At 36.9% G+C, this 21,653-nt stretch overlaps 1 non-coding gene across 1 annotated transcript; it reads left to right on the plus strand.

Moving 5' to 3' along the window:
* Positions 1-10,014: 10,014 nt before the first annotated feature.
* Positions 10,015-10,121, plus strand: LOC138838560 (U6 spliceosomal RNA). Its single transcript, XR_011375660.1, has one exon. It is a non-coding gene; the product is annotated as a U6 spliceosomal RNA (small nuclear RNA).
* Positions 10,122-21,653: the final 11,532 nt, after the last annotated feature.

The following is a 21,653-nucleotide window of genomic DNA, read 5'->3' on the forward strand; positions in this document are numbered from 1 at the left end:
TTAGATATGAGACCATTGTCCGCTATATGGCTAGTGAAGATCTTTTCCCAATCTGTGGGCTTTCTTTTGATCTTTCTAGCTATGTCCCTTGCCATACAGAAGCTCTGCAACTTCATGCAATCCCATTTGTCCTACCTTTCTTTGATTTGTTGTGTTTCTGGGTCTCTATTAAGAAAATTTCGGCCTGAGCCAAGGAGGCCTAGGGTTTCTCCTATTGCATCCTGTAATGTTTTCAGAGTGTCTGCTTTGACTCCGAGGTCTTTGATACATTTGGAGTTGATTGTGGTGCAGGGTGATATATAAGGATCTGCTTTTTGTGTTCTGCAAGTAGTTAACCAATTTTGCCAGCACCATTTACTGAAGAGCCTGTCTTTCTTCCATTCTATTATATTTTGGCTCCCTTATCGAAGATGAGCTGGCTATAGGTCTTTAGGTTCATTTAGGGGGTTTTCAATTCTATTCCATTGGTCCTGAGGTCTGTTCTTATGCCTGTACCAAGCTTTTTTGGTTACTATGGCTTTATAGTAGGTTTTGAAATTTGGTATTGATTTTCCAGCAGCACTGTTATTTCCATTGAGGAGCGTTTTCGCTATTCTGGGTCTTTTATTGTTCCATATGAATTTTTGGGTTGCCTTTTCTATTTCCTTGAAGAATGAAGTTGGAATTTTGATAGGTATTGCATTGAATTTGTAGATATCCTTTGGAACTATTGCAATTTTCACGATGTTAATCTTTCCAATTCAGGAGCATGGGAGGTTTTGCCATTTTCTAAGTTCTGTTTGGATTTCCTATTTCAAGATTTTAAAGTTTTCATCATAGAGGTCCTTCACTTCTTTGGTTTAGTTAATTAATAGTTATTTTATTTTTTGAGGGGCTATTAAAAATGGAGTGACTTTCCTAATTTCAGCCACACTTTTCTCATTGTTGGCATACAGAAAAGCCATTGATTTTGGGGGGTTAATTTTATACCCTGTTACTTTGCCAAAGTTTTGAATCAGCTTGAGTAATTTGTGAGTGGAGTCTGTGGGATTCTTTAAATACAATATCATGTTATCTGCAAAGAGGGAGAGTTTTATTTCTTCTGTCCCTATTTGGATCTGTTTATGTTTTTGATCTTGTCTCATTGCTGTAGCTAGGCATTCTAATACTAGATTAAAGAGAAATAGACAGAGTGGACATCCTTGTCTTGTTCCTGAGTTAAGAGGAAATGGCTTTAGTTTTTGACCATCATGTATAATGCTGGCTGTAGGTTTGTCATATACAGCCTTTATTGTATTGAGAAATATTCCATGGATTCCTAATTTTTCCAAAACCTTCATCATAAAGGGGTGTTGGATCTTGTCGAATGCTTTTTCTGCATCTATTGAGATATCCATGTGGTTCTTCTCCTTGCTACTGTTGATGTGATGAATAATATTAATTGATTTGCGTATATTGAACCAGCTTTTCATCCCTGAAATGAATCCTGTTTGATCATGGTGTATGATTTTTTGGATGAATTGTTGAAGTCGATTGGTCAAAATTTTTTTAAGAAGTTTTGCATCAATGTTCATCAAAGAAATGGGTCTATAGTTCTCTTACTTTGAGGAGTCCCTGCCTGGTATTGGGATGAGCGTTATGATGGCTTCATAGAATGTGTTTGGTATTGAACTTTCTCTTTCAATTTCATTGAAGAGTTGGAGGTGTATTGGTGTGAGCTCTGCTTTGAAGGCCTTGTAGAATTCTGTAAAACTATCTGGTCCTGGACTTTTCTTAGCTGGGAGGTCTCTTATTGCTCTTTCTATTTCAATGCTTGATGTGGGCCTGTTAAGATGGTTTAACTCATCTTGGTGTAGTTTTGGCATGTCAATATTTGCTAGGAAAAGGTCCATTTCTGTCAAGTTCTCAAACTTATTAGCATAAAGTTTTGAGAAATATTGCCGTATAATGTTCTGAATCATGGTTTTTTTCTGCGGTTATGTTTCCATTCTCATCTCTGAGTTTATTAATTTGGGTGTGTTCTCTCTTTTTCTGGTAAGATTTGCTAAGGGTCTTTCAATTTTGTTAATTATTTCGAAGAACCAACTCTTTGTTTTGTTGATTGTTTCCATAGTTATTTTGGATTCTAATTCATTTAATTCTGATTTAGTTTTAATTATTTCTTTCTGTCTACAGGATTGGGGTTTATCTTGCTGCTCTTTTTCAAGGAGGTTCAGATGTCTCATTAAATTGTTGGTTTCAGATCTCTCCAATTTGTTGATGTAGGAGATCAGAGCTATAAACTTGCCTCTGAGTACTGCCATTGCTGTGTCCCAGAGGAGCTGGTAATTTGTGTGTTCATTTTTGTTGAATAGCATGAACATTTGAATTTCCTTTCTAATCTCTTCCATGACCCACTCGTGATTCTGCAGTGTGTTGTTCAGCCTCTATGTGTTACTGGACTATCTTTTTGTATGTTTGGGAAGTTCTCTGCTAGGATTCTGTTAAACAAATTTCCTAGACCATTTACTTCTGTTTCTAGGTGCTCCTCTACACCCATTATCCTTAGATTAGGCCTTCGGATGGTGTCTTCCAAGTGTTGGTTAGATCTATCATATTTCTTTGACTTGTCTTGGATGGTTGTATGTTCTTTATCTATAATATCTAGGTTATCTTTCATCCCCAAGATTCAATCTTCTGCATGGTCTAACCTGCTGTCAAGACATTCTACTTCGTTTTTTATTTCTTTTCTTTCTAATTGGTCAGCTTTGATGGCTTCAAATTCTTTGTTGAAGCTTTGTATTATATCTTGTATGGACTTCTTTACTTCTTTAATTTGGTGTTCAATGTTTATTCTCAAATCACTTAGTTGATTGGTTATGGTTTCCTTGGACTCCCATTCCTTCTGTTGGTTTCCATTCAGGATTCCCTTTGTGGTTTCTCTGACTTACTTCAGCTCTTTGTTAATGGATTCCATGAATGCCTTTAGTGATCTTTGTGTATTCTCATCTTGCTCTCTCAATTCCTGTATTACTCTTTGCTTAGCTTCCTCCCGTTCATGCCATTCTTGTAGTTCTCTTTGAGTGTTCTCATGCTCTTCAGGCCATTCCTGCCTTTCTCTTTGAGTATTCTCAAGCTGCTCATGCAAATCCTGTATCAGTTTTTGAGTAGCTTCCTCACGCTCATGATATTCCTGTATAAATCTTTGGATTGTCTCCTCTCTCTCCCTATCACGCTCATACAAAATTCATTGTATATTTTCAATCTTTTCATTTATCATGTTTGCCAGAAGTGTTTGTAGAGCTATTTGGGAACTCTCCTCTGGATTATTCATTATCTGTTCTGTCCCCTGATTATCATGAATGGGAGTGGAGTTACCCTGACTTACCATTTTTCTTGTGGTTTTCCAGCTTACTCTGCCCATTTGGGATGAAAGTAACACCAGTTTTGTGCTAGAACACTAACTTAAGGCAAGCATCAACCAAAGTCTGAATTTGCACAATCAATAGTCTGCAGATAAAATCTAGTTCAACAGATACCTCTATTCAACATAAAACAACTATATATTAATGGTCTACGAACCGCAAAGAATAATTTGGTAAACCAGAAATTATTAGGTTAGGGGGAGATGTGGGTTAAAAATAGGAATAGAGTGATGTGTGAAGGTACAGGGAGAGTTAACTTAACTAAGTCCTAGTCTCAAAGCAGGAAATAGGTTAGATAGGATGAAAGTAGAGAGAGAGAAAACAAGAAGAACGGAAAGGGGAAAAAGGACCCCAGAAAAAATAGAAAAATAAAAGTTAATAATATGCAGATTCAAGAACAATCTATTCAAAGAACGTGAATATATTGAGAGAAGGGGAGGGATATATACGTGATGTGAAAAACTTAAAAATAAAAATACTTAAAGTATTATATAGGTAAAAAGAGGTAGTACTGCTATTAAGGAATTTAAGTCTCAGAAGTTTTGTATTGAGTAATAAATTTGTGGATTAAGTGTGTACACAATGGGGGATAGGGTCTAATAGTCAAATATGGGTTTATCTGAGGATGTGCAGAACAACAATTAAGTCCCATAAAGAAGAACAAAAAAGATGAAAAGGTGAGAAGGATAAGGAAGAAAGAAAAAAAAAGATCAGAAGTTCAGTCTAGCTAAGCAAAAACAAAAAGAATATTTTTTTAAAAGAAGGAAAAAAAAAACAAAGAAAAATGCACACACATTGTATCCCTAAAATAAAGATTATAAGGGGAAAAAAGTTACTAGAAAACAATTTTTTTCAAAAAGGTCAAAATTTAAAATTAAAAAAATTTTAGAAAGAAAAATTTTTTTTGTAAAAGTTATATAAAAAAAAAGAAGAGGAAAAAAAAAGTTCTTTGATTTTTTGGAGGAGGGTTCGGAAAAATCCTGTATCTCCCTTGTGCCTGTAATCAGCCTCTGATTGGAGTCTCTGGTCTGCTTGTGGTCCTGGGGCTTGGTTGGTTTCTTAAGTCAGTTTGTTTGGACAGGCAGAAAAATGCTCTGCTTTACCCAGGATTTTTCGATCCTCCTCCCAAGTTAGTTCAAGGGGAGGTGGGTGGGCTTTGAGTATCACAAAAGAGGGAGATGGCTTTTTCCTCAAGTTTGGAGATGCTGTCATGAGGCTATGTTCTGGGTAGGGTTGAGACCTTTCAGCAAACAGTAGCTTTTTCCGGGGCCTAGTTTGTGAGAAACTCACAGATCCCGGCCTAGAGCCACTCTCAGGGTTTCTGTTTAATGAATTTCAGTTGATTGTTGAGGCTGCTAAATGGAGGGGCAGCCTCTGGCTCTGATTACCCGATGAAGAAAGCCACTCCTAGGGCTGGCGCCCGAACTGGGTGCCTTTTCCCTGAGTAGAGCTGAGTCTGGCAGGTCACGCAGCCATTAAGTTATTGTGACCTATTAAATGACCCTAGTTTTCTTCTAAGGCCTGAGTTGGAGCTAGCAGCTCTGCTGAGCTTTGTCGGTATCCAAGATGGAGATCTCCGGTACTGGGGGGGGGGGTTGGCCTTCCCTCCTCTGCTCCCTGAGAAGGAGTGAGGAAGCCAGGCTTCTACTCACGCTGAGTCTTGGTTCCTGGGTCGTCTCTGGTCTGTGAACTGCAGGATGAAGATGTCTGCTCCTTGTCGGTTCTTGCTGGTGTTGAGTAGAATCCGCTTGCCCTCCACGTCTGGCTCTTTCGTCCCTGTTATGCCTCCAGCTTCGCCTCCGCCATCTTCCTTGATCCCCGTCCACGACTTGTTTTTCCCCATCTCCTCCACAAATTATACCGACATCAAGTATAGCGAAAGAAGTGGTTATACTGTGGGGGAGGGACATACAAAGCTACAAAGAAATAATCTTATAAATGAAAGAAAAACAATTAAATACTTATCTAAGGATTCTTTTTCCTAACATCACATTATCTGACTTTTCCTGCTTGACTCATACATATACTAGATATTGCAAATAAGGGGAACCATGGGACCTTTGTGTATTTGGGCTTGGCTTACTTCACTTAATATAATTTTTTCCAAGCGTTTCCATTTCCTAACAAATGGGGAAATGTCATTCTTTCTGATGGAGGTATAGAATTCCATTGTGTATATAGACATGACAGAAAGGTGCGGGAAAACCTTTTACTCTTCAGTGAGGTTGTGGCTTGTGTTTCACAAAGTGTTATGAAAGCTCTCCAAGAGAAATCTAGCAGCTCTATTTCTAAAAAGTACTTGCATGCTTACACTTTCTGATAATGTCTCAATTCAAGTACTTCTCCTTGGAGTTCAGTACTATTCAATGATACTGTGTCTGCTTTTTGTTATATTTTGCAGACCAGTCTTGCTGATGAAATTTGTGCTTCCAATTCCATCCACAAAATGCAGACAAAAATTATCTGAAAAAATTTGTATCTGTTGACAGTGCATATACTTTTATTTTTTATTACAAACATAGAATGTAGTACAAATTTTCATAGCAATTACACTGCACTAGGTTGTGGGCAGATTCTAATGTAAACAATATACTGTGTTCATGTAGAGTAGTTGAGTATCTGATGTTTTAATATGCCTGTGGTCCTAAAACCAATACCTTACTGATATTGAGTGACAAATACAACTTCCTATAAGTACAAAAGTTTTCCTTGCATCTTTATAATATATATACATATATAGATAGATAGATAGATATTTATATTGTAAAGATACTGTACAGAGTGGTTACAATTACATAAGTAAGGTAATGAGTACAAATTTTTTTTACTATTGGTAATGGGCTTGAACTCTAGGCCTGAGCACGGTCCCTCAACTCTTCAGCTCAAGGCTCTCGCTCTACCACTTGAGTTACAGTGCCAATTCCGGTTCTCTGGTGGTTTATAGGAGATAAGAGTTTACGGACTTTCCTTCCCTGGCTGGCTTTGAACCACAATCCTCACACCTCCGCCTCCTGAGTAGTTAGGATTACAGGCATGAGCCACCGGCACCTGGCATGAGTCCATTTCTTATTGAGCATTTTTACCTCATCCTTTTTTTCCCGTACCATCCCTTCTCTTCACACCTCCTCAACTCATCCCTCCACCCACTCTCTGATAAAGTGTCTTATTACTACATTATTATTCTCATTATTACAATGGGTCAACCTGAATCCTATCTTTGTATATTAAATGAAGAAATGCTGGCTTGATTTATGCTGATTCTACTTGTGTAGACACAAGTAAAATCAGTCACCAAGTCCAAGACCATATAAATGAAATGGACACCTTTTTTGTCAGTTGGTTTAGTTGTGTTCTACACATTTATTGACAGGTTACAAATTATTCTCAAACTTTAATATATTAAAAATAATCTCTTCGTTTCTTATTTTCTTGGCCAGAAAATCAGCAAGACCTCAGTCAGCATTTCTCTCATAGGAATTTTCACATGAATTGGTTACCTGTTGACCTGAGGTCCAGTTTTATCTGGACTCACTAATCTGCTTAGGAATTGATGCTGGCTGTTGGAAAAGAGTTCAAAGAAGGATGCCAGTTAAAGGCTTATAATTTTATTCTTTACCATGATATTCTCCTGCTACTTTGGTTGTTGAGAGTGTGTATAAGAGCAAGCATTCCTTGGGGATCAGGGAGACACCATATGATCTTTACATACTGATATTTCCGAGTAACTTGCTATCACATATACTGCATTTTGCAAGTCCAATCTGTCAAAACCTACCAGTTTTAAGAGATAAGAGGAGTGGTAAAAGAACTCTTAGAGACAAATACATCTTGAACATATTTTGTTCCAAGCATTCCACCTAAGGCATTTTCAGCAACTAATGAAACTTGCGTTGGCTGTAATTATGTTTCTTTCTCCATGTGTGCATGTATACATGTGCATAAGTATATGTGAATTTGTGTGTATAGTAACATATATGTGTACAATATAAGGGCATATACACATATATGCATATATAAATAAATATACATATACAAATATATATGCATATATATCTTTGTTCAGTGACTTAATCTATAGTTCCCAGAACATTGTCATTCTCACAAAGTGTTCATTATAAACTGCTCTGAGGACCTGTGCTCTATTGTACTCACTTCCACCATTACCTTCTTTTTCATCCCTGTGAACAACTTCGGTCTATTTTCCATAGGAGAGCTTTATTTTCATTACATGTAGTTACAAACAGAAAATCAAAGACAAAGGTTGTTTGTGAAAGAAAAAGAACTTTTAGTTCACAGGTTAAAATACCTTTTTTGGGGAGAGGGGTCCAGTCTTGGTGCCTGAAGTCTGGGCCTGGGAACTGTCCCTCAGCTCTTCATCTCAAGGCTAGTGCACTACCACTTGAGCCACAGCGCCACTTCTGGATTTTTTTCTTTTTGCTTATGTGCTGCTGAGGAATCGAACCCAGGGCCTCATGCATGCAAGGCAAGCGCTCTACCACTGAGCCACTTTCCCAGCCCAAGTTAAAATATCATATCCATCCAAATGATTCTTATAAGATGAAATTTGTAATAGTAGTAAACGTGAAAAGGAATTCCTAGACCTGTTGTTTTGCCATTTAAAATGTCAAAGAATAATATCACGTCACTCATAATTCTTAAAGAATGCAAGGGAAAATGTTAGTCCCCATCATGTTCCCACAAACCAGTGGATCCTCAAAGATAATAGTAGACCAGCAGAAATTCTATGCAGCAGACATAGAGCATGAAAGAGAAAGAGAGGAAATGAGAGAGTGTGAAAGAGGGAGAAATATGATACTGAAAGTGTATAACAGATAAAAAAGAGCTGTACGAGAATATTCATACTGTTATCTTTAGACTCTACATGTACATTTGAAGGTATTTGATGTATGATAATCCCTGAACCCAAAATATAAAATGATTTTAATAAAAATTAAAAATGACTCAGAAGTAATTAAAAATGCTAACACAATTTCACATTAGCAAACTCTCAGAGATATTTCATGACTTTGAAAAGAATAAAGTGGCTGGGGTTAGTATAAATTTAGAAGTATAACAATACACAAAAATATGAAAAGATATTCATATATTTCATTATATAACCCAAAGCAGAAAGAAAATGTTGTTTAGATGAATCTTTAAAACCCAGTCTATCAGGAGCTGGGACGGTGGCTGTTGTAGAGTGCCTGCCTTGCATGCATGAGGCCCTAGGTTTGATTCCTCAGCATCACATAAGTAGAAAAAGACAGAAGTGTTTCTGTGGCTCAAGTGGTGGCACTAGCCTTGAGCTGAGGTACAGCAACCAGGCCCCATAGTTCAACCCCATGGCCAACAAAATCAAAGTAAAAAACAAAACAAAACCCAGTCTCTCACTTTTGTGACCTCAACTCTGTAATATCACTGCTTCAGCCTAGGGCTAAGATTTTAAGTGTGGACATTTATCATCCCTCCTGATTCTGACTGTACTTGATAATTTTTAATCAATATTTTGTTCTTAATTTTGCTTTTTGTAAATTCACATGCAACTATAAAAAATGGTTTGGCCATCCCAGTAACCTTCTCAAAGTACCTCCTGATGATGAATAACAAAAGCTTTTACTATATTACAAGGGAAACAATACTACAAATAAAGAAACACAATAACTAAATATTAATGATTAATAAAATAAAATACCAAAGAATTACCAGTGTTTTCAGTATTTGAAGTGTACTTACATATTTGATTTTACTATTCTCACATTCCTGTACATTTAACACTGAATAAGATTATGATGTTCAGCAAGAGTTTTATAGGCTATGTGTAGTTTTTAAAGTTACCCACTAAGATTGCTTTTTATGACTCATCTCATCATTTGTATATGTATATGTATATGGTTTATATCATCATTTGTTCCTCACTAATATATAAAGTAAGGAAGCCCTAAAGTTTTAAGAGAAACTGTGCAGTTAACAAAGTCTTAACTCTTCACACTGCTTCTTTACACTAAGACTTTGCAACATCTCATTAGTAATGTTTTTATAAACTCTGAAATGTACTATTTAGTAGCATATGTCTGCTACCATAAATCTTAAATATTTATAGAAAAGTTGTATGACCTGAAAAACAGTCCTAATTTTGGCCTACATAAGCAAATTCCCAAAATTAAATATATTTAAAACATTAAAACTTTTAAAAAACCTTAACACTTGCCGCAGTGTTCATTATGACAGGTGCCTTATGATTGAATTCGTCCTCCTACACATCTCTTTTTTATTTTTATTTTTTGTGAACATACTGTACAGAGGGGTTACATTTACATGGGCAAGATAATGAGTAAGTACATTTCTTATGAAGCATTGCAGCCTCCTCCTTTGTTTACCCTTCACATCCCTTCCCAGCCTTCTTCCGCCCCCCCAACCAATTCCACCCCTCTCCCCCGATCCTACACATCTCTTGAACAACAATATCTGGGATTATTTTGTTTTTGACATGTCAATCTTGGCTATTCTTAAATGTGTGCTTATGTAAGAAGTACATGGTTTTAAAATTTCACGAGAATTCTTCAAAACTTACTTTTCTTTGAATTGTCTAGTTCAAGAAAATCAATTACACTTTATATATAAAAAATGCTCTGTGCTCAATTCAGCAGCACATACACTAACATTGGAGCAGTACAGAGTAGATTAACATGGCCCCTGTGCGAGGTTGATATGCAAATTCTTGAATCATTCCATATTTTTACAACTAAAGATGCTGGAAAGGATGTGGCCACAAGGGAACCTTACTAGATTCTTGGTGGGAGTGTTAACTTGTTCAACCACTTTGGAAAGCAGTATGGAGGCTCATCAAAAGACTCCATATAAAGCTCCCCTATGACCCAGCAATCACACTTTTGGGGATTTACCCAAATGATCACAAAGAAGACCATACTAAAACTCCCAGAACAACTATGTTTACTGCAGCATTATTTACAATAGCTAAGATATGGAGCCCACCCTGATGGCCCACAGAAGATGAATGGATCATGAAAATGTGGTATATATACACAATGAAATTCTATGCCTCCATGAGAAAGAATGACATCGCCCAATTTGTTAAGAATTGGAAAGACTTGGAAAAAAATTATTAAGTGAAGTAAGCCAAGTCCAAAGAAACGTAGGTCCAATGGTTTCCCTTATTTTCAACAGCTAATATATGTCTGGGATAAGCGGAATAGATCAGAAACTATGTGCATATCAGATAAGATGATATTACAGGAAATGAACCAGACAAGTGGTTTTTTTGTTTCTTGCTATTGTTTCTAAGATACTTATAATGTGTGATGTGATTTCTTTTGTTCCTTTATATGTTCCTTCCCTACGCTCTAACCCCTGTTTTCACTGTACTTGAAGTTGGTGCGCCTACATCCTGTGTATATGTTTCTCTAATTTGGGGAGGGAAAAGGGAAATACAAAATTCTTAAATATGGATACAGGTTGAGATGCACAAAACACTATGTTGAAAAATGAACTTTACACTTTAGGCAGGGGAAGGGGGAGGGGAGTGTATTTCTGGAGGTGGGAGGGAAAGGATGGTGGAAGAAAAAGAAAGGTAGAGGTAACAATGCTTGTTAAGAAATGTACTCATTATTTGCTCATATAAATATGACACCTCTGTACAATTATTTTTACAGGTGGACCCATTGGCAACAATGAGAAGTACAAGTCGTTATGTTGAAAACGAACTTCACAACTTTGGTGGGGGGAGCGGGGAGGATTGGGTGGGAGGGCTACGAGGATGGGAAGGGATGGGAAGGGGAAACAAAGGAGGAGGCTACAATGCTTGATAAGAAATGTACTCATTATCTTGCCCATGTAATTGTAACCCGTCTGTACAGTATTTTCACAGTAAAAAAAAAAGTATAAAAATGTTCTGATATAGAAGAGTTTATTTCCTCTATTTTACCCAGATAATATCGTTAACAAAGAAATTAATGCAGAACACTGATATGCTGATTTGAAGGTATTTTGAATAAATGTGTGGGTGTGGGTGTGTGTACACACACGCATGCACACATGCACACATGCACATGCTTGTGCATTGGCATGCTCTGAGTTTGAAATCAGGGCTTCAAGGTCTTGCTAGGCCTTTCCTCTCTAGATTGATGAGCTAATATATGAGCTACATCTCCATTCCTGGCTCTTTGCTAGTTCATTATAATTTCTGAAAAATAATCTCATGAATTTATTCTGCCCTGAGTGGCTTCCAACAGTTTTCCATAGATCTCAGGCTCCTGAGTAATTATCCCGAATAGATATGATTAAAGGTGTTACCAGCCAGGACAAGGCTTTCAGAATAATTTTAAAAGTAGAAGAAAGTTTACTTGATGGGGGCCTGTTTTATCATCTCCTACTTTTAAATCATTTTGGAGTGATTATATGTGAATTCACTTCGTTTTTGGATTCTTAAAAGATAGTAAGTTTTGGTATTTAAAATTTTTAGTACTTTTTAAAAAAGGATACAGGAGCTATGGGACAAAAGAAATTTGACTATCTTTGGACCTCAATTTATAAGCTCAGCTCTGTGCATGATAACCCAATGTCACCAACACAGTCTGTGTTGGAGACAAAATGTAACAGAAGACAATCAACATGGGCAATATTTGGTATGTTATTATTTATAGGACAATATGAATATTGAAATGAGAGTGTAAGAGAATGGAGAGATTTTTACCTACATTTTTTGTATTGCTAAAAGGCTTTTGGAGACCGTGACTCATTTCCTTCCTCACTATGTGTCTTTGGGCCATGCACTTCGTCCCTTAAATTACAATTTTTCCCAACGCTAAAATGGTAATAACATTAGCATTATAGCAATTGTTATCTTAAGAATTGAGAGAAATAAAACATGCAAAATACTTAACATAAAATTCTGTGAATGAGCTTTGAGTTTAGCCAAAAATTTTTAATACTAAATAGTATGCAATAATATTACAGAAAACATTACAGGTAGTGAGCAACCAGAAGGAATGTGATCTATTGACCATGCTCTGCTTCCAAGGAAGCCATGTGTACAACGTCTCATGCTTTAAAACATACTGGTTATCTTATGTCTTGGTAGTGTAAAAGTATCAAGGACAGAATAATGAAGGAATGTTGTAGACTGAGGTAATGTCCTTATGATAATGTGCAAAACTGATAAAACGTAAAAGTACCTGAGCAGTATATTGTGTTTTATATCATTTAAGTTCCATTCAAAGATAGGGAATACTTAGAAAAATGAATTCTCTTTTTGATATCCTATCATAGGTCCTTAGCAGGATGAACTCTTTCTTCATTCTTGTTGAGGCATTATCAGATGAGAAGAACTGTATTTTTTGTTTGCTTCCTTCAATTTATTCTTCAATTTGAAATCTGAACTACTTGACACTGAAAGAAACCAAGGGAAATTAGACACGCAGGCTTTGGAAAAAACAATTAACATAAAATAAATAAAATACATATAGCTTTATGAAAGGTCTAACTAAATTGAATTATATCTAAAGATTAAACAGAAAATGATATAAGCAATATCATGTTATTGAAAATTGGAAAATGTAAAGAGTTGCTTAAATTTTCCTTTCTCCTCCCTTGAATTAATTATTGATTTTGTATAAAGAGATTAAAGATGAGATTAACAAGAAATAATTAAAATTCAAAAGAGTTCAGGGAAGATGGTAGGGGAGAAGGTGGAGTCTAAACAAGCTCTCTCATAGAAAGCAGTTTAAGTATTCCAGTGAACAGTCCTAAGTAAAAGAATCACACCAAGGGTGCCATCACCAGAGAGTTTGGCCAGAGAGGGAAAATCCAGGCAAGGGGACAGGTCCGTGCACTTGCCAGCAGGCTCCGCTGTGGTTGTGGCGGTGGCTGTGGCAGCTGTAGGCCATCAAAAATGAAACACAGAGAGTCTGGGACCAAAGCCCCAGATCACGGGCTAGGGGATTCTACACAACACCAGCAAGAACTGACAAGGAACAGACATCTTCATCCTGCAAATCGCAGACCAGCGATGACCCAGGAACCAAGACTCTGGCATGAGTAGAAGCCTGACATCCTCACTCCTTCTAAGGGAGCAGAGGAGGAAAGGCAACACTTCCCCTCCCCACTACTGGAGATCTCCATCTTTTATAGTGATAAAGGCCTGGCTGAGCAGCTAGCTCCAACTCAGGCCTTGGAAGAAAACAAGAGTCATTTAGCAGATCACAGGAACCCGACCTCACCTGCCAGGCTCAGCTCCACCCAGGGAAAAGTCATCCCGCCCAAGCAGAGAAAGTTCTGTCCTCCTCAAGTGTTGATTTCTTCACAGGCTAAACAGAGCCAGAGGCTGCCCCTCCCTACAACAGTCTTGACAATCAACTGAAATTCAGTAAACATAAACCCTGAGTATATCTCCAGGATAGGCTCTGTAAGTGTCTCAGAAGCTAGCCCCTCAGGGAAACTCTACTGCTTGCTGAAAGGCCTCCACTCTACCCAGAACCAAGCCTCAACAAAGCATCTCCAAACTAGAGGAAAAATCCATCTCCCTCTTTTGTGAGACTCAAAGCAGATCTCCCTCCCATTGAACTAGCCTGGGAGGAGGATCACAAAATTCTGGGTAAAGCAGAACATTTTTCTGCCTGCTCAAACAAACTAACTTAAGAAACCAATCAAGCCACAAGAAAATCAAACACCACAAGCAGACCAGAGACTCCAACAAGAGACTGGTTACAGACACAAGGGAGATACAGGATCTTTCCACACCCTCCAAAAAATCAAAGAACTCATTTTTTGTACCTTTTAAAATTTGTTTAAATTTTTTGTTTTCATTTTTAATTTTAAAAAATTGTTTGCTGTTAACCTTTTTTTCTTCCTGTTATAATTTTTATTTTGGGGGAATATCTGTGCGCGCGTGTGTGTTTGTGTGTGTGTCTGTGTGTGTGTGTGTGTGTGTGTGTGTGTGTGTGTGTGTTTTAGCTCTACTTAACTTTTTCTTTTCACTTTTTTTCTTCTTCCGTTCTTTTTTGCGTGACTTAATTGCTTTTCTGCTCATCCTCAGATATACCAATAGTTGATTATTAGACCTTATCCCCCATTGTGTACACAATCCAGAAATTTATTACTCAATTCAAATCATCTTTGACAAGTTTCTTAATAGCAGTACTGCCTCTTTATACCTGTATAATATTTTCAACTCTTTTTTACTTTTTCGCATCTCCTTTCTATCCCTCGCCTTCTCTCATCCTATCCCTGTTCTTCTGTGAATATTACGTTCTTAAATTTGCATAAATTTTAAGTGTTTCAATTAATAGTTTTTAATATTTATTTTTCTATTCTTTCTTGTCTCTTTTTTCTTTTTCTTATTTTTTCTTCTTTTTTTCTTTCTCTACTATCATTCTAACCAAACTATTTCCTTTATTGAGATTAGGACTTAGATAATTTAACTCTCCTTTTACCTTTCCACATCCCTCTATATCTATTTTTACCCACATTTCTCACTAAACCTTATAATTTCTGGTATGTCAAATTATTCTTTGCTGTTCATAGCACATTAGTACATAGATGTTTGATATTGAATAAAAGATCTGTTGAACTAGATTGTATCTGCAGATTTTTGATTGTGCAACTACAGACTTTGGATGACGCTTGTCTTAAGATAGTGTTCTAGCACAAAACTGGTGTTACTTTCATTCCAATTGGCAGAACAAGCAGAAAAACACAAGAAAAATGGCAAGTCCGGGTATCTCAACTCCCACTCATAATAATCAGGGGACAGAACAGATAATAATAATCCAGGGGAGAGCTCCCCAAAAGCTATACAAACACTAATGGTAAACATGGTAAATGAAAAAATTGAAAACCTGCAAAGGACTCAGTGTGAGCATGATAGGGAGAGAGAGGAGCAAACCAAAGGTCAATACAGGAATATCATGAGCTTGAGACAATTACTCAAAGATTGACACAGGAATTGTTTGAGCAGATTGAAAACACTCAAAGAGAAATACAGGGATGGCAAGAGCAGGCTGAGTCCAGTCAAAGAGATAGACATGAATTGCGTGAGCTGGCTGAGAATAGACAAAGAGAAAGTCAGGAAATGCATAAACGTGAGGAAGCTAATCAAAGAGTAATACAGTAATTGAGAGAGCGGGATGAGATAAACAAAGATCTTTAGAGGCATTTATGGAATCCATAAAGAGAGAGCTGAAAGAAATCAGGAAGACCACAAAGGGAATGCTGAATGGAACCCAACAGAAGGAATGGGAGTCCAAGGAAACCATAACCAATCAACTAAGTGATTTGAGAATAAACACTGAACACCAAATTAAGGAAGCAAAGAAGTTCATAGAAGATCTGTAACAAAGCTCCAACAAAGAGTTTGAAGCAATCAAACCGACCAATTAGAAAGAAAAGAAATATTAACAAAGTAGAAAGTCTTGACAGTAGGTTAGACCATGCAGAAAATCAAATCTTGGGGATTGAAGACAGCTTAGATATTATAGAGAAAGAACGTACAAACATCAAGACAAATCCAAGAAATATGACAGATCTATTCAACATTTAGAAGACACCATCAGAAGGACTAATCTGAGGATAATGAGTGTAATGGGGCACTTAGAGAGAGAAGTCAATGGTCTAGGAAATGTGTTTAACAGGATCCTAGCAGAGAACTTCCCAAACATGCAAAAAGATAGGCCTATTCAGATACAAGAAGCTTTTGGAACTCCAACTATACCAGAATAGAACAGGACTTCCCTCCTTCACATTATAATCCACACAGGATCAATTTAGACAAAGAAAAAGATGCTTAAAGCTCTCAAGGAGAAAAGATCAATAACTATTAAGGTTAACCAATTAGAATCACCTCAGATTTCTCAGCAGAGACAACCAAAGCAAGAAGAGCCCGGGATAAGGTATGCCATGCCCTAAAGACAAACAATTATAAACCAAGAATACTATACACAGCTAAACTTTCCTTCATTATTGAAGGTCAAATAAAAACCTACCATAGCAAAGAAAATTTGAAACAATATATCTCTGCCAAACCAGGCCTACAAAAGATTCTTAAACATATCCTACACATAGAAAACCAACAAGACCACAATAAAGGCCAAGAAACTGCACCCAAATTGAGAATCCAAGAACATAGGAAGAACCCAGTTGGTACAGCTCGCAAGAAGGTGGATAAAATGGCAGGAACTCCCAAATACCTTTCAGTCCTATCTCTCAACCTTAACGGAATGAACTCTCCAATTAAGCAACATAGACTACCTAGTTGGATTAAAAAGCAAGATCCTTCTATCTGCTACCTTCAGGAGTCACATCTTGCCCATAAAAACAAACACATTTTGAATGTGAAATGCTGGAACAAAATCTACCAAGCAAACGGCCCCCATAAACAGGCAGGTGTTGCAAGCCTCAGATCAGATAAAATAGACTTCAAATTAAAATCAATGAGAAGAGATAAGGAAGCTCGCTATATATTATTTAAGGGATCCTTCCTTCAGGAGGATATTACAATTCTAAATATCTATTTTCCAAACAACGGAGTACCCAAATGTATCCAAGAAAAACTACTTTCCCTCAAGTGCCACATAGATACAATGACATTGATTGTTGGGAACTTGACACAATACTCTCCCCACTAGATAGATGAACTCGGCAAAAATTAAACTGAGAAACTGCAGATCTAAACAACTGCATACATCAACAAGATTTCACAGACATCTACCGAATATTTCACTCAGCAGCATCAGAATACACGTTCTTCTCATCAGCACATGGAACATTTTCCAAAATAGACCACTTTTTAGGTGACAAAGCAAACTTGCCCAAATTCAGAAACATTGCAGTAATACCTTGCATTCTCTCAGACCACAAGGGAATAAAATTAGAACTAAAAACCAAAAGCTACCAAAGAAAGTCCTGTAACTAATGGAGGCTAAACAACACACTGCTGACTCACGAGTGGGAGTTGGAAGAAATTAGAAAGGAAATTCAAATGTTCATGTTATTCAACAAAAAAGAACACACATATTACCAGGTCCTCTGGGAAACAGCAAAGGCAGTACTCCGAGGCAAGTTTATAGCTCTGAGATGCTATATCAACAAATTGGAGAGATCTGAAACCAACAATTTAATGAGACATCTGAGCCTCCTTGAAAAAGAGCAGCAAGATAAACCCCAATCCAGTAGATGGAAAGAAATGACAAAATTAAATCAGAAATAAATGAAGTGGAATCCAAAAAAACATGGAAAGAATCAACAAAACAAAGAGTGGGTTATTCGAAAAAATTAAAAAAATTGATAGCCCCTTAGCAATTCTTATTAGAAAAAAGAAGAGAATACATACAAATAAATAAACTCAGAGATGAGAATTTTAACATCACCACAGGAACAACCAAGATTCAGAACATTATCAGGGAATAATCCTCAAAACTTTATGCTAATAAGTTTGAGAACTTGGCAGAGACAGAACTTTTCCTGCCAAATATTGACATGTTGTACATAAACCAAGATGAGTTAAACCATCTGAAGAGGCCCATTTCAAGCATTGAAATAGAAAGAGCAATAAGAGACCTCCCATCCAAGAAAAGTCCAAGACCAGGTGGTTTTACAGTGGAATTCTACAAGGCTTTCAAAGCAGAGCTCACACCAATAATCCTTTAGCTCTTCAATGAAATTTGAAGAGAAAGTTCACTACCAAGCTCATTCTATGAAGGCATCATAACCCTCATCCCAAAACCAGGCAGGGACTTATCAAAGAAAGAGTACTATAGACCCTTTTGTTTGATGAACATTGATGCAAAACTTTTCAACAAAATTTTGGCCAATCGATTTCAACAATTTATCCAAAAAATCATGCATCATGATCAAACAGGAATCATTTCAGGACTGCAAAGCTAGCTCAATATATACAAATCAATTAATATAATTCATAACATCAACTGAAGCAAGGATAAGAACTGCATGGTTATCTCAATAGATGCGGAAAAAGCATATGACAAGATCCAAAACCCCTTTATAATGAAGGTTCTGAAAAAATTAGGAATCCAGGGAACATTCCTCAATACAATAAAGGCTGTATATGACAAACCTACAGCCAGCATTATACTTAATTGTGAAAAACTGAAGCCATTCCCTCTTAACTCAGGAATGAGACAAGAATGTTCACTCTCTCCACTTCTCTTCAATCTAGTATTAGAATGCCTAGCTACAGCCATAAGATATAAACATAAAGGGGATCCAAATAGGGAATGAAAAAGTAAAACTCTCCCTCTTTGCAGATGATATGTTATTGTTCTTAAAGAATCTCACAGATTCCACTCCCAAATTTCTCAAGTTGATTAAAAACTTTGGCAAAGTAGCACGGTATAAAATTAACCCTCAAAAATCAATGGCTTTTCTGTTTACCAACAATGAGAAAAGTGTGGCTGAAATTAGGAAAGCAACTCCATTCATAATAAGCCTCCAAAAAAATGACTAGGAATTTAATTTACCAAAAAGTGAAGGACCTCTAGGATGAAAAATTTAAAAACCTGAAAAAGGAAATCAAAACAGAACTTAGAAAGTGGTAAAAACTCCCATGGTCTTGGATTGGAAAGATCATCATCGTGAAAATGGCAATACGTCCCAAGACTATCTACAAATTCAATGCGATATTTATCAATATTCCAACCTCCTTCTTCAAGAAAATAGAAGCGGCAATCGAAAATTTCATATGAAACAATAAAAGATGCCAAATAGCGAAAATGATCCCTAACAGAAATCGCAGGGATAAAGGAATGTAAATACCAAATTTCAAACTCTACTACAAAGCCATAATAATCAAAACAGCTTGGAACTGGCACAAGAACAGACCTCAGGACCAATGGAATAGAATTGAAAACCCAGAAATGAACCTACAGACCTCTAGCCATCTAATTTTTGATAAGGGAGCTAAAATATAGAATGGACAAAAGACAACCTTTTCTGTAAATGGAGCTGGCAAAATTGGTTAACTACATGAAGAGAACTAAGGGTAGATCGTTAGATATCACTCTGCACCAGAATCAACTCCAAATGGATGAAAGACCATGGAGTCAAAGCAGATATTCTGAAAACATTACAGAATGGAATAGGAGAAACCCTAGGTATCCTTGGCAGAGGCCTAAATTTCCTTAATAGAGACCCAGAAACACAACAAATAAAAGAAAGATTGGATAAATGGGATAGCATGAAATTGTAGGGCTTGGGCATGGCAAAGGACATAGCTAGCAACATCAATCGAAAGCCCACTGATTGGGAGAAGATCTTCACTAGCCATACAACAGACAAGGGTCTCATATCTAAAATATACCTGCAACTCAAAAATATTAATTCCCCCAAGAACAAATCTTCAAAGAAACAACACCCAATAAGAAAGTGGGCTAAAGAAAAGGAGAAAATTTTCTGAAGAGGAAAGAAGCATGGCCAATAGACACATGAATGAAGAAATGCTCAACCTCCCTAGCCATAAAAGAAATGTAAATCAAAACAACATTGAGATACCACCTCATCCCAGTTAGAATGGCAATAATCAAGAACTCTAATAGCAACAGATGCTGGAGGGGATGTGGACAGAAGGGAGGCTTGCTGCATCGTTGGTGGGAGTGTAAATTTGTTCAACCACTTTCAAAAGCAGTATGGAGATTCCTCCAAAGGCTCCACATAGAGCTCCCCTATGACCCAGCAATCCTACTTTTGGGCATTTACTCAAATGACTCCAAACAAGACTACACTAGGGCTACCAGCACGACTATGTTTATTGAAGCATTATTTACCTTGGCAAAGATATGGAACCAACCCAGATGCCCCTCAAGTGATGAATGGATCAAGAAAATATGGTATATATACAAAATGGAATTTTATGCCTCCATCAGAAAGAATGACATTGCCCCATTTGTTAGGAATTGGAAAGACTTGAAAAAAAATTATTTTAAGTGAAGTAAGCCAGGCCCAAAGAAACATAGGTCCCATGGTTTCCCTTATAAGCAATAACTAGTATATGTCTGAGTCAAGCAGAAAAGGTCAGATCAGGTGATGGTAGGGAAATGAACCCTAAGATATGTATTCAAATGTTTTTTTTTTGTTTCATGCAATTGTTCCTAAAGTATATATAAGATTTTTTTGTTGCTTTCTATGTCCCTCCTCCACGGTATAACCCCTGCTTTCATTGCATTTGATGTTGGTATAATTTGTCGAGGGGAAGGAAGAAACAAATCGTTTAAATAGGAAATCAGGTGGACCCATTGAAACAATGAGAGGTACAAGTTATTATGCTGAAAAACTAACTTTAAACTTTTATGAAGGGAGAAGAGGGGGAGGAAGATTGGCTGGGTGGCACGGGGAGAATGGGAAGGGATTGGAATGGGAAACAAAGGAGGAGGTTACAATGCTTGATAAGGAATTTACTTATCTTTCGCATGTAATTGTAACCCCTCTCTACAGTATTTTCACATTAAAAAAACAGAAATCATTAAAATTGGACAAAAGTTCAGAATAGACCTCTTTTCCAAATAGCCATGAAAGTTGCCAGTGGGTTTACAATGTCGTGTTTAATACAACTTCTATGTTGGCTTAATGCTTTTGGAACAGAAGTCATTAGAGAAATGCAATTCAAAATTACTATGATACTACTTCATAACTATTATAACACGTATCCAAAAAATCAAAGGAACCTGGTGTGGTGGTAAAGGTTTGTAATTCCAAGCATTTAGCAGGTTGGAGTAATAGGATTTTATTCTAAGGCCAGTCTGGTTTACTGCACATAGTACAAACCTGCCCTTAAAAAAAGGTAATAATGTTGGTGAGAATGTGGATAAAAGAAATTTTCTAGGGCTGGGAATGTGGCTCAGTGGTAGAGCGCTTGCCTTGCATGCCTGAGGCCCTGGGTTTGATTCCTAAGCACCACATAAGTAAAAAGAAGAAATTTTCCACACTCTTAGTCAAAATACAGGTTAATATTCTCGTTGTAGAAAGTAGTATGCAGTTTTCTAGAGAAATGTAAAGTTGAAATGTCATCTGACCCACCGATTATGTGTTTATTTCTCTTTGGGAAACTGATAAATATATCTATAGTTCATTGCTATTCACATTATTCACAATAACGGCCAAGATATAAATTCAAGTTAAGGGTTGAACTACAGACTAATAAAGCACTGTGTTGTATGCACAATATATTTTTGTTTCATCTTTAATATAGCAAGAGTCTTCTCCCAGTAGCCACAATTTACAATAACCTGAAAGATGTATTCTAAATGA

Source organism: Dipodomys merriami, unplaced genomic scaffold (assembly GCF_024711535.1).
Source record: "Dipodomys merriami isolate MVZ:Mamm:240054 unplaced genomic scaffold, mDipMer1.0.p SCAF_282, whole genome shotgun sequence".
NCBI lineage: Eukaryota > Metazoa > Chordata > Mammalia > Rodentia > Heteromyidae > Dipodomys > Dipodomys merriami.